Genomic DNA, 11,992 nt, shown 5'->3' with positions numbered 1-11,992 from the left:
GCCCATCTCGCAGAATTGCACTGTGATGGTAAATCCTTACAACTTGAAGGAAGGAGCATTATTACCTACATAGGGGTTGTGACAGGCATCTCTGAGGACAAGGCTAAAAAAATGCCACTGAGCACAGCCCCCGTGGCCAAATATTCATGAGAAAGCACAAAGTGAGGTGCAGCTGAAGGCCTGGAAGCCTCCCCAGCTGACAGTGCCCAACATCATGGGTCAGCCAGGGAGAAAAGGCTGCACAGCTCCATTCTAAAGGGCAGCACAGCACCTGTACTCTCAGGGAAGGCTTGGGACGCAATCAGTTATGGATTTCTTTTAAGAAACAAGTAAAGGACAAGATCAAGATTTAGTTGCATGTTAATTACAGTGTTAATTTAAACAATTAATGTTAGCTTTTGGCAAGAAACTTCAGCAGCTCTGTATTTAACATGCACCTTTATTGCAACAGCTCTCCAAAATAAATAATATTCTCTTCTATTTAGGCTCTCCTGTTGTACTCATCTCCTTGGCAGCCAAGCCTCATACCTCTACTGTACCACCCCAGGAATATAACTTATGCAGAGGTCTACGGTGTAGGACTGTCGCTCTTACCAGAACTTATTGTGAGAGGTATTAAAACTGACTCTGGCCCTTTACCCCTTTCCCAAAGACAAGTCTTTTTGGTAAGATAGGCTTACCAAATGCCAAACCTGATGGCTCCCAATTTATGAAAAATTTGTAGATCACTGCATTTTTTTGTCCATTTTGTATTTTCAGAAATATGGCTGCTGGGGACGTTGTGTCCTTTCACAGCACTCTTCTGATAGCTCTCCTACAAAAGCTAATGAGGGATTGTGATGAGAGGTGAGTCAAGCACAGATATTCTCTGATTAAACAACTTGCGAAGAAAGACTTGAAGAGTTATGAGGGGGAGGAGGGTTCACAAGCCAAACCTGAAATGAAGAGACTTCCCAATCAAAATGTGATCAAAGAGGCTGCTGCCTTCTCTCAGCCTACTCCTTTCCATCTGAAACAGCTGATGAATGGTTATGTTGTGTTTGCAATTACAGTTCTCTGAAAGTGATAAATTATTGCGATTATTCCTAAATACAGGACTTTTACATGTATAATTAATACATAGAAGAGAATATCTGATAAATGGTAGGCCATGTTCCAGTTCTATTTACACCATAATAGATCTGGAGTAGCTCCAGCTGTCCCTGTTCATGGAAAGCGGCTGTTAAATTGGGCTTGCACACTTGGAATACCTTGCAGAAGTCTTCCATATCAGAGCAACATAGAATGCAGTATAGATCATGCATTTTAGCGCCACATCCAAAAATCTCAATTCTAAGATATCTCTATCCTGATGATTGTCTGACAACCTTCTGAAGCTATAGGAGAGGGCTTATCTCTCACTGGTATTTCCAGTAGCAAGTGCTACCCTGCCAGCTTTAGACTCTGAGTGAAGCCTAGCCCTGAACTCACCTTATTGCAATAAGACCCATGTATGGAGCATGTACCAACTCACCAGCTGCTTGTTCCAAAGGACGAGATGTACAGCGTCTGCCATGAGAACCTCCTTCTCTCCTGCTGTCTATCAGCACTGAGGAAAAGCCAGTCCTACATTTCTTCCAGTTGAATGCTTTCCTAGAGCACAAATGCTGTGCTCAGAGCTCAAAGTCTGTGATGTAAGGCTGGCACTCACAGTGAAAAACCAAAAAACCAAAACTAAAAAACCAACAACCCATCTCTAGACGCAGAGTCAGCATAAGAATAAGAAATTGTACAGTAATATAGTCTCCTGACATGGTTACCCATTAATGCCAGCTTTAAAGGTTAATGTAATTTAATTCACTGTCAGCTATTACTCTGAAATAACATGCTCAAGCCTTCTCTATAAGCAGACAACAGATAAGGATGCTTTATGATAAACACCCACAATAAAGCTGCAGAACTTCACAGTGTTATGCTTTCAAGAGTGGCAGATTTGCCTTTATGTGTGCATGTGTGTGTATGGACGAAAGCAGAGAGGAGGGGAGAGAGCTGGAAGTAGACTTCTTGGCTCTTAGACTATCAGATAGCTGGATAAATCTGTCTTGTGTGTGCTCCTTCTTGCCAATACAATGGAAATGAATTGACATGTCACATGCCTGCTGCAAATTAAACTTCCTTCTACACTGGCAGAAACAAAGGTACTGCTCTACAACCCACTCATGAGAATATTTGTTGGGGTTTATTTATATATTTGTCTTTTTACAAGGCAAAACCCATCAACTTTACTGTGTAGCAGCAAAATGTAGAGCTTTATCTATTCCTCCACCTTCTGTTTAAAGTTCTGCAAAATGCTTCAATGTTGAAGTTTTTCTTCAACATAACAACTGAAAGAAAAAGCATAATCACATTTCACTAGAAAAAGTAGTGAGGCAACTTAGTGCAGGACTTCCTTCATCTCTTTGTGGAATATATAGAAAATACATAAGCATACACTGCCTGACGATTATTGGAACATCTCATTACTATTCTTAAAGCACTCCAAGATCTTCTATTATATTCTTTAGCAGGTTAAAGGACAATATTTGCATGTCTATGGGACAGTGAAATATTTTTATTTAAAAATATTAGACTTAAAATTTTAGGACTCAAAAAAGACACTGTAGGTTTTGTAGGTCAAACACATACATATCCAACACACACACATGCACACCCAAGCATGCAGGGAGTGCTAATTCTTAAATTACTGCACTAAAAGCACTGCACCCTGGAGGGACAAGCCACGAGTTCTGCTGCAGAGGGCCTGTCCTGGACTCACAAGACAGATCCAACCACCCTGCCTTCCTTGCACTCAGGACCCTCCTGGCCAGTGTGATGCTCTCAGTCCTGCTTTTGCCAAAATGCTGACATTAGCAGTGTCAGAGACTTGGCATGAAGCTGAGAGGTTGTGCAAAGCTGGAGAGCTGTGATTTTGTACAGCTGCCTTGCCGCAGCTTTCTGACTTTCCATTACCATTACCATTTCCATTTGATTACCTTTTCTACACAGCTAATTATATCTTTAAGTTTACAGGGCAATTGTTTATGTTTCTTTCTTCTCCCTCCAGAATTGTCTGTTGATCCTTGCGATGCTTTCATTTTTCCTTTTCATCATCTCCCTTTTCTCCTTCATATTTTCTTTGCCTTTTTGCTGGAATATGACATTGCCTTGAAAAAGATTAATGTGATTCTGAGATATATCCGGCAAGGATATTTTCAGAAAGGGAAGTATTTTAGTAGTACACTGATATGAGGGACTGAGGAGGCCTCACTTAAAATATTGTAGCCAATTTGGGTCACTTCTGGACAAAAAAGGGAGCATGATGCATAGAAAAGAGTTGTGAGGATAGTGAGGGGAAGTGACAGACCTTTAGAAAGTGTGTGTGGGAGGCTCAGTTAGAGTTGCAAAAGAAAGATAAGAAAGAGTACAGTTTTTCTTCATAAATGCACTCATTGTAAATACCAGGATGGAGAACTATTTCGGCTGAAGTAAAACAGTACTAAAAGATCAGATGAGGATAAATTAGCTGGAAAATCGGGAGAAGGTTTCTAAACTTCAAAGGAATAAAGTTCTGGTCTTCCATACAGAATAACAAGGGCAGGGAACTTAAATAATTAAAAAGTAGAGCTTGCTGAGTTCATAGAAGGAATTACACTGCATTTATATTTTAATTAATTAATTTCATGCTTCAGAGCTCCCACTGACCACTACTGGGTTAAAGAAGGAAGTCCCTTCATTTCCCAGTTCTTTATTCTCTCAGATGTGTATGTAACAATGGGAGGAATGATAAGTGGGGAGAGGGCAAATTGATCTTCCTTTGAAGCATTAAATCACCCAAACAAGATATTATCCAAGGCTAAAGACAGAATAGTCAGTGGGTTATGCTGGTTCTCCTAGTGGTACTGCCTGACTGATGTGTCTTGAATTAAAAGCATTGAGAAAGATTTTCTTCTGGACTGAGGAGTAAGCATTGTTTAGAGTGCCTGCCCCCTGGTCTTCCCCTTCCATAGCCATGTTGAGCATGATGCATTCTCAAGAAAAATCAGAACATGCCAACCTGCTTGCAACTGCAGGAGTCTGAGTCCTTCCCAAAGCCTTTCATCCTTCCCATTGTCTTGGCTGGACATGTTATAATCACTTCAGAATTTTCTCTTTTGCATCAAGTGTTGTGAGGTTCCAGTGTTTTCTTACTTAGAATGGGAATGGGGATTGAAGCAGAGGTTATGGATGCTTTTCAATTAAAGTATCTTCTATTGTTGTCTGTAGTATTTGGAGGCTGGAACTGATAACCCATACAGTTGCCTTCTGTTCAATATCTGCTCAGTGAATATTTTCTCTCCTCCTTATTTTTGCAACTACCTTTGAATTATTTCAGTTATTTCCATGTGCTTTTATACTTGTTCCCCTTTCTTTTTCCTGCTTTGCTGACCTTCCACTTTTGATTTCTTTACCCATTCCCTCCTGGGTGATCTTGTCTTGTTCTACTGTTCCTACTTCCCTCCTTCTGCCTGTCAGCCCCTTTCTCTAGAGTATTTCTGTTGTAGCTAAACAGCTCCTTACATTCATTAGAAATAAAAAGGCATAAATTTAATTTCCCTTTTTTTTCTCATCCCTATGGAATAAGCCTTTTAATGCACACCAAGTAGGGGCATGCCACAGCACTGCCACATCATTCCTTTGGCCTTCACATCTGTCTGGGCAGTTCAGAAGTGGGGAAACAGGAATCTTTGTGCATGTGTCCTGGTGTCTTGGTTTGAAAGACAGGTATCTGCTAAGAAAAGGCAGGAGCCCCTTCCCTGAGATGGAGAGTGCAACCCTCTCCCTTACAACTATTATAATTTTGGAATCAGAGGCTTTCAGGCAAAAAGATATAGGGATAGGAAACAGTTCTTTACTAATATATCTAACAAGGCAAACAAAAGAAACAACAACAGCTATAAAAATTGCCAACAAAACAGAACAGTATAACTCAGTTCCAGTCCTTTTTGGCCGCAGGCTCCCTCTCCCTGTGCTCAGTTCCCCGTGCTGGGGGCAGGGCAGGTCCCGCTCAGCTAAAGGGGCTGGGTGATGGCGGCAGCGGCCCAGGGGTGAGAGGGATGGAGGAGCGACTCCCCCCTCACGGTGTCGGTCGTGGTGCTTGGCAGAGTGCCCGGAGGATGAAGCGGGAAGGCAGCAGTGCGATGTCTGACAGCAGGGAACGTGACTCCCCTCGTTGGCACGGTGGGGTGGATGCTAGGTAGGAGCATCGGCCATCTTCCTCCGACTCCAGGAGCGAGCGAGAGAGCGAGAGAGCGACAGAGCAGGCAGCTGCCCACACCTCCCTTCCCGGTGTTCCCCCTCTCCCTACCCCCTTGGAGAGAAACTGTTACTAGCTAGGGTGTAGCCACAAATACTTAGCATAACAATGGGAAAAATTCCACAGAAAGAAAAGGGAAAGAATCAACCCCCATTATCCAACACCTGGATAATGACAGGTATCAGACAGAGAAAGCTCTGGATCTTCCGCTTGATGTTCTTATGTCAAGAAGTTCTGCTGACTAAATCATATTTATTCCTCTCACATGCCTGCCAAGGTGGTGAAGCTATGGGCTTAGATATACAGAGCATCTGATGATGCCTGTGGACTCTGTTTTCTATGCTAGCCTTTTATTCCAGAGAATAAATCCTTCTTCTATAATGCTTTCTCTGCAAAGCAGCAGTGAAGACATATCCACAGGACCTGCTGGCTATCTTGGCTAAATACCTTATCAGTAGAAGTGGTTCTGAATGATTCCACAGAAATCTTTCTATTACATTCCATGAGAAGTTTTGAGTTATTAGAAACTAGCTATTTTATTTGTAATGAACAGGTTTCAATGAAACTTCTGTTTAGAAAATTTTCTCAGAAAAGGAAAGAGCTCTGATGCAGAATATGTATTAATCAACTGCTTATTTTATGAGAGAGAGAGACAACTTCAGGTCCCCATTCTTCACATTTGAGACCAAAAAGTCAAATGCTATATGAACTACATCTCACAGAATTTCCTCAGTTACAGCATTATATGTTAGGATCTAAGTTCTTATTCAGATCGACAAAATACATCATACAGCAAGAAATTAAAGATGTTGTACTGCACGGACATCCACTTTAGCTATAGATCTGTATATGTTGTGTCATAAACAGTACTGAGGTAAGAATGAGTGAGATACATACTACTTGGACAAGAGGGAAACAACTTAGGCCTGTTCTGAAGCAGATTGCTATAACTCCTTTCTGCCTGAAACTGAAACTCTCTTAAGTGATGAAGCAGCAGGAAAAATGTCAGGTGAACAGAAAATTCTGACATTCTCTCTCTGCCCAACGACAAAGGAACAAAAGCAATGACAAGAAAAAAAAAAGCCAGACATATAACCCATTCCACCATATTTCTGTCCCTTCATCAGGTCTTTTTCCTGTGTGATGTCATGAATGAGAAGAGAAAATATTCTGGAGGAGCTAGGGCAGAGAAAATCAGAGGAGGATAGGCATCATGACAGGTGAGAGTCAAGACAGATTTTCAGAGATCCTATTTTAGTATTTTTTAAAGACCCTAGCTTGGTTCACCTCTACTCTTTCTGACAATTTCATACCTGTTCTCTCTGTCCTCTAAATTCTGTTGATGACAGGACACCATATTGCATTTCCACTGCAAATCAAGAGCTGAAAGCCCTAGTGAATGAACTTGGGGATTGTTCTCTCAATATAACTTTTCTTCTCTTGCATGGCCTCAGGTGAATTAATTTTTTTTTTTTAAGTCCTAGAAATTGCCTGCTTAGAGACTTGTAGCTTCCAGCCTCCAAAGTCCTGTGTGGCTCTTCTTAATTGTCCATATAAATTGCTTTCTATTTTGGACACCATGAATATCTCAACATCATCTGCTTCTCCCTTCTGGGCACCACCAACTGTGCATAATATTTCCCCCAAAGAGGCCAGGTAGAACTCTTTCCCATTGTTGAAAAAATTAAGAAATAAACGAATTTACGCAAAGGACAAGCTGGTACCCCACCGCACTCAGCAGGTGAAAATGCAATAGGGTCTGGTATTATGCCAAAAGGAGGAAGATGCCAAACAGGACTAAGTCTGTTCATAGACACCTTCCGGACAGAGTGAGAGTCATCATGCTGTTGGAGGTTGAATTAAGCCCTTTTCTTTCAGTGGAATTTTCTCCCATTGTTATGCTAAGTAATTGTGGCTACACCTTAAAACGACAGATAATGTTCTCTCATACGGGGGTGGCTGGAGGGGGAGGGGGAGGGGAACCGGAAAAGGAAAGGTGGGACGGGGGGGGGTCTGGAGCTGGGCTCTCTCTCTCTCGCTTGGCTCGTGGAGTGGGAAGACAACCTGGGCTCTGCTCTGGCATCTTCCCCTGCCATCCCAGCACTGAGATCCACGCTCCCTGCCGTTGGACATTGCTCTGCTGCTCTCCCAGCTCACCCTACTACCTCCGGACACTCTGCTGAGCACCACGACCGACACCGTGAGGGGGGAGTCACTTTCCCCATCCCCTCTCTCCCCTGGGCCGCGGCCGCCATCACCCAGCCCTCTTCAACTGCACGGGACCTGCCCTGCCCCCACAGCACCGGTAACAGCACAGGGAGACGGCCTGCGGCCAGAAGGGACTGGAGCGGAGCTAGACTGTTTCTGTTGCCAATTTTTATAGCTGTTGTTGTTTTTCTGCTTTGTTAGATACCAGTAAAGAACTGTTATTCTTATCCCCATATCTCCTGCCTGAAGGTGTCTGAATTGGACCTAAAATAATTAAAAGGGAGGGGGGTTGCACTCTGCATCGCAGAAAAGGGGCTCCTGCCTTTCCTTAGACCATACCTGTCTTTCAAACCAAGACACATGCTCAACAGAATTTTTCACCAGGAGCTTTTTCAGTGCATTGCTTTCCAGCAGTGACTCTGTACCAGACATAGACAGAAAATAAATGTATGTATAGCTGAAACTGTGAGAGGATTCCGAAGGATGGGTATGGGACACTTATCTTCTTCAACTCTGTTCTAATAACTTCCACTCTGCAATGTCAAAAGCACATTTGCAACAGACATTGGCTAGTCTAGAGTTTGCTGAATGGGAGAATTGGTTATTTTTGACGTTTTTTTTAATGATGAAGAAAATGAAGCAGGGAGGAGATTAAGCAATGGCTTTGGTATCTCATGCAAGTCAACGGCAAAGCCAAGAACACTACTGACACTTGTTAACTTTCAAATTAAGCACAGTACCAACTTTCCTAAAGAAAACTCTGCCAGGCAGTCTTGAATAGAAAAGACTGATTCAAAAGTAGTTGAGAATGTCCTGAGCACACTTGGCACCATCAGAATGCACTATCAAATGCACCCTAGGACTAGATCTGCACTAGTAAAGAACTAACTTATAGTGGGCTCATGTGAACCAGAGTCTTCTGTGAATGATGACAGAACAATTTGGATTAGCAAACACAGAGTCAAAAACATTTATTCTTATTCTCTTTAACAAAGACAGCTCTGTGAGAAAATGCATCTCCTACATCTCATTCTGGGAATGCTGGGCACCTCAGGTGTCCTACTCCAACATCGCATAGCCCCCAGTCCTCCCCTTCTGTATGCCAGCCTGACCTTTTGTTAGGAAATATGGCAAAAGCTTTGCCCAACTGATACGGCTGCAGGCATGAAAAGGAAGAGTGAAAAGCTGCCAGACACAGTGCCAATCTTATTATTATGAGTCAAAGCTGCATTTTCTGCTTGGCATGTAATTGTGCTTTGGACTATATGGGTATAAATTGAAGATTGGCTACAGCATAAATGTTCATTAGCTTGAAACTAAAACAAAGCTAAATTATCAGAGTCAGAGAGGGACTGTTTTCCTAAGCACTGTGTTGGCAGTGCCGTCTGAGTGCCTCTACATTATGCTGTTTCCATGTCCCTCTTTGGAAAGAAAAGATAAAAAAAGATGTGGCATGGAGGAAAGAGATGCTTAGAAGAGTGTGATGATTTTCTTTTCATTGGTCACTCTGTTGTCTCCCTGCACTGTCTCTTGCTGTCTGTTCAGGCTCTGAGTGCTAAAGAAATTGCAGATGCTGAGTTTGGGAGAGGTGGACCACAAGTGCGAGAGAAGGCAAAATCAAGTGATTTGCTGAGAATAACAGACAGTAGTTGTGTTTGCTGTTTTTCTGCTGAGAGCTCTGCAAAATCACTTTTTTTTTCCCCAGTATAGATTGATATTGGCCAAGGAGGTCTTATTTTATTCCCTCACAGCTAGCAGCTACAGCATCGACAGCTTTTCTTTCTCTATTTCTGACCAGACAGCCTTCTCAAAAATACCCAACTTAACTCTCTACATGCAGCATAGATACTCCTGCTCCCTACTTTTGATATATTTCTGGGTTTTCACATGGCACAAGGTACAGTCCTTTGGATCCCTTAACCTTGCTATGTTTGATGTCTATCATGCTGAGAACCTTATTCCTGTTCCTTTTACCCATTCTATCACCCTTCCATTGTCTGGCTTGGATCAATCCAATGGCTGACAATAGGCCACATTTAAAAAAAGGATGTTTCTTTCCTCTATCTCCTTTACAGCTTGAAGGTCCACACCCTGGTGATCTAAGGCTCTTTTGGAGGCAGTGTTTTTGAAAGCATCATGTGCTACAGGTCCTGTGATCAGCCAGGCATGTGACTAAATATTACTTGGGATTGGAAAGAGGCTCTACTTTTTGTCTTTCTTTCTTTTCCTGGATGCTATGAATGAGAGTATCTTTTATGAAGGGTTGGTTATGGTGTGTCATTTCAACTCCTGTATCTGTAAGTATTATTTTATAGCATCTAGTTACTTTTGTTATAGGTATTATGACAAATAAATAAAATACTATGACTTAGTGACTGCAATGCTGATTCTGTTAACAGGATTATTCTCCCTCTGTTACCTGTATTTGTTTAAAGTGGCTTCATTTAACATTTATGTAGGCTTTGGTGCAGAGAAAATATATTGCAAGTGTTTGTCCTAAGGGATCCTTACAGAACTAACAGCTACACCGTCTATGGAAGCAGATAATGCTAAACACTGATATGAAAAAATATCATCTAGGTCACTTAAAATAATTTTTTACACACTTGTTTTGCAATAAAACTCCATGAAATCTAATCTCAGTTTAATAAACTTTTGCCTTTCTGTTGAAGGTGAAGAGGTAAAGGCATTACCTGTGCACAGGGTAGAAGATGAATGACATCACATTGATCTGATACAGCTCCAGCATAGTAAATTGCATTACTCCAGTTGTGGTACATGAAGAAAGTTCACTTTCTTTGCTCAGCTGACTTCTCTGCCCCACTCCATCAGTGGATTCCAGCCTGAACCTGGCCTTAGTCACCTTCTCTTAAGGTGAGAGAAAAAATCAGTGCCAGTCTGCAGAGGTGGGAGAAAATAAAATAAAAAAATCCCAACATAAATCAGGAAATCTTCTTTTCTGTTTATCTTTATGTTTATTTCTCATTATGCGGCTTTGGGCTTCATCTCATTATTTCTTTTTACTGTGCTTTTCCCATCTGATAAGTTGGATGCTAATAATTATCTGCTACATTCTGTGTAATGCTAAGAGTCTGCAACAGGTCCATGTGAAAATGGCAATTCTTATTACTATAAAATATTTATTTTCTTCTAGATGCCTCAGAACAGTTCCCCTTCATGGAAACATGCATTAGTTTGCTGTTACTACTTTCTGTTGGGATCAAACATTTTTTCAAAGATAAAAACATGTATATTCACCTCAAGTTTGGGTGCCAACAGGCTGTTGTGCTCTGGGGATAATAATTCAAGGTAAGGAAGGTCACTTGTTCCTGAAAGTGTGAGATCACTCTCAACTCACTCTGTTTTGGGATCATGCTTCATATTCCACACTAGTAAGTAAATAATGCTTTGGGATATCAAGAAAAATCCAGAAAAAACACAGGCAGCAATAGAAAGAATTAAATGAAAATTAAATGAAAAGAAAGAATAAAATTCATAGGCAGAAATAACCTAGAGAAAAAGACCAGTAAGACAATTGTGGGAGAAATGGTTTAGTTTTATTTTAAAAAGGCAAAACTAAAAAGCAAAAGTCTTCAAGAATATAAAAAGTTATGGAAAAGACAAAGAGTAGAAGAGATTCCCATAGCCATGACGGATAGGACAAAGAGCTAATGTGATTAAATTGCAGTAAGAAAGGTTCAGGTAACAGAAAGATTACTTCAGGAGGTTGTGCAGTCTCTGTCATTGGAGTCTTTTAGAACACATTAGAGAAATAAGTTTCAGTAATGACATAGTTGTATTTGATTCTGATCTGAAGTCAGGAAGGTTGACTAGATAACCTGTCATGGTTCCTTCCAGTCCTCCAAATAAGGCAAAAGAATTTGATACCTCGAGTGTAGTAAGAATGTTGTTGCATCTGTGATGGCCTAAGGATATCAGCAAGACAATGTTTTATCAGATAGACTGAAACAGGTCTTTTATTACACTAGGTTTAGATCTAGAAGAGACATTATAATTTGAAATTTTCTGCTTCCAATCTGAAAAAAACAGGACTATAATGTCTTTTTTTTCATACCATTTTTCTTTCTTAACCTATGAAGAGATGCTACCTTTCCCTGCAATCTTTGCCTTGTTCAGTCCATTCCTTCCAAAGACCTAAGGGTAACTGGGGAAAGATTTAGCATTTCTACTGTGTCTTCGTTCTTCAGAACTGATTGTAGGAATTACTTTTGTATGTGATTTTGAACAACAACTACTGGTCAAAATGGTCTATTCAGAATATTTGGGTTTCATTTCAGCTCTGACTATTTGCAGTTGTTTGAGTGAAGCATGTGATATTTCATCCATTTTCAGTTTGCACAAATCTACAGGTGTGTCTCTCATGATGTGAAAGACTTTGAAAGATATTGAAGTACGTTTGGCCTTTAAAGTGTTCAGAAGACAAAAAAAGAAAGAAAAAAAAATACCAGTGAT

General features: G+C 41.0%; 1 long non-coding RNA gene across 1 annotated transcript; it reads left to right on the top strand.

Moving 5' to 3' along the window:
- The first annotated feature begins 238 nt into the window (after positions 1 to 238).
- LOC148224687 (uncharacterized) lies at positions 239 to 10,822 on the top strand. The gene is made up of 4 exons (XR_015801937.1): positions 239 to 612; positions 760 to 846; positions 9,595 to 10,393; positions 10,674 to 10,822. It is a non-coding gene; the product is annotated as an uncharacterized LOC148224687 (long non-coding RNA).
- The last annotated feature ends 1,170 nt before the right edge of the window (positions 10,823 to 11,992 follow it).

Source organism: Sturnus vulgaris, chromosome 2 (genome assembly GCF_052056855.1).
Source record: "Sturnus vulgaris isolate bStuVul1 chromosome 2, bStuVul1.hap1, whole genome shotgun sequence".
NCBI lineage: Eukaryota > Metazoa > Chordata > Aves > Passeriformes > Sturnidae > Sturnus > Sturnus vulgaris.
The sequence above is the reverse complement of the archived record's forward strand: the minus strand, read 5'-3'. Positions and strand labels throughout refer to the sequence as shown.